Below are 4,326 nucleotides of genomic sequence, written 5' to 3'. Positions count from 1 at the left end.
GGAGCGGGGAGGAGCCGGCCAGCCCCGAGGCCAGGCTTGGACTGGGCGTCAGAAATGTTTCTACAGGGTGACAGCCCTTGAGCTCCCCGCATCCCTAAGTCTGTGCCTTTGCCTCCTAAGTATCAGCTGAGGCTAAATTTGCACCAGGTGAACGTCAAGGAGGATCAACTCCTGAGTCCCAGAGCCTGAATCCAAGTCCCAGGCCTTGGACTCCATTCTTTTTAGAGGAATAGTTTCAGTTGAAATGATCATTATCAAGGTAGAATGCCAGCTGCGAAGTAGTCAACTAAAGTGGACAAGGCACAAAGTGAAAAGTTCCCTTGCCTCTAGCTGAACCCCACCCTCGGTTTTTAAAGGAAGTGAGGGTGAAGGCCCCAGACTTTCCCCATGGCTGCGAGGTCCCTAAGCCCTCAGGAACATTCTGCTTTCTGGTGACAGCACATTTCCGTTTCCCTCTGCAGTGCGACAGCAACCAGCTCTTGAGATCTAATGGTTTGGCCACTCCATCCTGCTGTGAAAATTAAGTTCTGGGCTGGGCGCAGTGGCTCATACCTGTAATCCTAGCATTTTGGGAGGCCAAGGCAGGTGGGGGGGGGGTCACTTGAGGTCAGAAGTTTGAGACCAGCCTGGCCAACATGGCGAAACCCCATCTCTACTAAAAATACAAAAATTAGTCAGGCATGGTGGTGGGCGCCTGTAATCCCAGCTACCCAGGAGGCTGAGGCAGGAGAATCGCTTGAACCTGGGAGGTGGAGGTTGCAGTGAGCCGAGATCGCGCTATTGCACTCTAGCCTGGGTGACAGAGGTAGACTCCGTCTCAAAAAATAATAATAATAATAATAAGTAAAATCAAATTCTGAACTGGACATCTGGAGGGAAAGGCAGGGTTTGGAGCCACTTGGGAGGCAGACACTATGTGGATTCGAACCCTGGCGGGGTTATCATGGATGTAAACCAAAAAGTGACTAAGGCAGGTCTCAATCAAATAGAGGTTTAGTTAGCCAAGGCTGAGGATCCACCGGGGAAAAATCACCTTTTTTCCAAAAAGGTTTCGGGAACTTCTGTATTTAAAAGAGAAAAAGCAAGCAGGAAAGGAAAAGAAGAGGGAGGGAGGGAGGAAAGACATTGAGGTTACAAGCGTGTGAGGCTCTGATTTAGTGTCTGTAAGTCTACATTTTACATGTGAAAGGGAATAGAAGAAAAAGTCAATGATGCATTGTCTCCTACTCAGTACGTCTAAGGGGAGCAAAGGAAATTAGGCTGACACAGGGCTGTGAAACTGCAGCTATCTGGGAACAAAAGGAAAGCAGCTTCTGTGGTTTCCAAGCTTAACTTCCCCCCCACCCCTGCCCCCCTTTTTTTTTTTTGGAGACAGGGTCTTGCTCTGTCGCCCAGGCTGGAGTGCAGTGCTGCAATCATAGCTCACTATAGCCTTGGCCTCCTGGGCTCAAGCGATCCTCCCACCTCACCCTCCTGAGTAGCTGAGACTACAGGTGTGCGCCACCATGCCCAGCTACATATTTTGTACTTTTTCTTTTGTGGAGACAGGGTTTTGTCATGTTGCCCAGGCTGGTCTCAAACTCCTGAGCTCAAGCAATCCACCCACCTCAACCTCCAAAAGTTCTGGGATTAAACTTTCCCTTTGACATAGTGAATTTGGGGTCCCGAGATTCTATTCCCTTTCACATGGGGAAGTCGCTGATTCCCACCTCTGACCCTTAGCTAGCCTGGCTGTCCTTATGTGTCCAAAGAGCACAGGAACCCTCTGCTAGCCTCGTCTGGAGGGTGTAAAGAGGAATGAGATATCAGGTGTGAAAGCGCTTTATGACTAGAAAGCAACCAGAATGGAGTTGATTGCTGTCATCATGACCTAGAGCCAAAGGTGTCCTCAAAAGAAGTAGGAGCTGCAACAGGACTGTGGGTAAGGCTCGCTGGATAGAGGTTTGGAGACACCTCTGGATTGGAATTCTAGCTCTGCCATTTATGAGCTGACAAGTTATCCACCAGCTTCCCCATCTGTAAAGTGAGAACAGCAATCTCTACCTTCCCCTACTGGGGTGAATATTAAAAGAGATCACTTAGGCTGGGCGCGGTGGCTCATGCCTGTAATCCCACTGCTTTGGGAGGCTGAAGCCAGTGGATCGCTTGAGCCCAGGAGTTCAAGAGAAACCTGGCAACATGGTGAAACCCCATCTCTACAAAAGTATACAAAAATCAGCAAGGTGTGGTGGTGCATGCCTGTAGTCCCAGCTATTTGGGAGGCTGAGATGGGAGAATCCACTTGAGCCTGGAGGTTGAGGCTGCAGTAAGCCAAGATCATGCCACTGCACTCTAGCCTGGGTAACAGAGGGAGACCCTGTCTCAAAAAACAAACAAACAAACAAACAAAGGCACCTGGCCATTTGCTGGGCATATGCAGGCCCTCAGTGGGTCCCCTTCTACCACATTGCTTCCAGGTGGAAGTCCTCCCTGGTTCCTGGCGTTCCAGGACCTCTTTCTCCTGAAATCATAGCTTAAGTTAAAAACAAAAACAAAAAAAAGTTTCTTATTTTCTCTGAGACATCTCCCTCTCCCCATCTCTTTCCTTCCATTTTAAATGAAGTATTTTGGTTTTCTTAGGGCTAGCTGTTAGTAATCTGTTTTCCTTTTCCCAATTATCGTCCATATCTATTAAGCACACCTCCAGGACAAAGTCTTTAGGTCCCTTTGTAATTCTGCTCCTTACCCAAATTCAGGCTCCTTCCACAAACATTTAACAACAGTGGAGGCTTGCCTTTGGGGACAAAAACAATGAAGCCCAGTCCCTGCCCTCAGGACGCCTAGAGTAGAAACAAACTGCTTCAGGAAGGGGCTCCGTAGATGCTTCTAGACTGCATCCTAGCCCTCTGAGGGAAGACGTGATTAGAAGAAAGTGCTCATTTTCTTTGACGGTGGGAATCCCAGACCTGTGGATTTCTCTCCGAAGGATCCACTGAAGCAAGTTTTGCTCCAACCCTTTAGGCTAGAGCTGTCTATGAGTAACCAGAGGAAATTAACAAAATAAAAAATTTGAGGCTTGAATACATACTTACTTGAAATTTCTGGCAAGCTGTAAGCCCCCTGACTTTGGAGAGGGATTTGAGGTCTTAACTGCACCCTTGGTGTAACTTGACCTGTAAGCCTTTAGGCCTAGGCGTGTGTCTCTGCCTGTCTGGGGCCGCTGGGGCCTGCCTCTGGGACTTGGGCATGCATGATCCTTGCAGCTTCATGGACCTGCCCCTCCCTAATATCCACCCCCACCCCCCAACACATATTAGGTAGATGCAAAAGTTATTGCGGTTTTTGCCATTACTTTCAATGGCAAAAACCACAATTACTTTTTTGCACCAACATACCACATCCCAGTGTTTGTTAACATGGAGTTCTGGGCATTTTAGTTCACGTTATTTTGTCCCAGCTCTAAGAGGTTAATTAGTCCTATTTCCTTTTTTTTTTTTTTTTTTTTTGAGACGGAGTCTCGCTCTGTCACCCAGGCTGGAGTGCAGTGGCGTGATCTCAGCTCACTGCAAGCTCTGCCTCCCAGGTTCACGCCATTCTCCTGCCTCAGCCTCCTGAGTAGCTGGGACTACAGGCGCCCGCCACCACGCCCGGCTAATTCTTTGTATTTTTAGTAGAGACGGGGTTTCACTGTGTTAGCCAGGATGGTCTCGATCTCCTGACCTCGTGATTTGCCCGCTTCGGCCTCCCAAAGTGCAAGATCACAGGCGTGAGCCACCGTGCCCGGCCAATTTGTCCTATTTCCTTGGAGGGGCTGGAAGTTCCACTCATTCCAGTCTGGTGTTTGTCCTAAAGTATGACTCTGGGCAGGTCATTTCTCTTCGTGAAATAAGCTATCTCCCCAAGCAAGAGCACTACAACTTTCTATGTCTATTCCCCTTTTTTTTTTTTTTTTTTTTTTTTAGGATTCTGCTCTGACGCCCAGGCTGCAGTGCAGCCCGCAATCTCAGTTCACTGCAGCCTCCGCCTCCCGGGTTCAAGCGATTCTCCTGCCTCAGCCTCCTGAGTAGCTGGGATTATAGGTGCCCACTACCAATTAGCCAATTCCTGGCTAATTTTTTTTTTTTTTTTTTAGTAGAGACAGGTTTTACCCTGTTGGCCAGGCTGATCTCGAACTCTTGACTTCAAGTGATCTTCCCTCCTCTGCCTCCCAAAGGACTGGGATTATAGGTGTGAGCCACCGTGCCCGGCTTTCAAGTCTATTTTGAGCCCCCCTTCCCCTATTGAGGTGAGACAAGATGGTCCTGGACTGAACCTCAAGGTGCCACCAGGGCTTGATGTCAGCACAGT

Source organism: Gorilla gorilla, chromosome 4 (assembly GCF_029281585.2).
Source record: "Gorilla gorilla gorilla isolate KB3781 chromosome 4, NHGRI_mGorGor1-v2.1_pri, whole genome shotgun sequence".
Taxonomy (NCBI): Eukaryota; Metazoa; Chordata; class Mammalia; order Primates; family Hominidae; genus Gorilla; species Gorilla gorilla.
The sequence above is the reverse complement of the archived record's forward strand: the minus strand, read 5'-3'. Positions refer to the sequence as shown.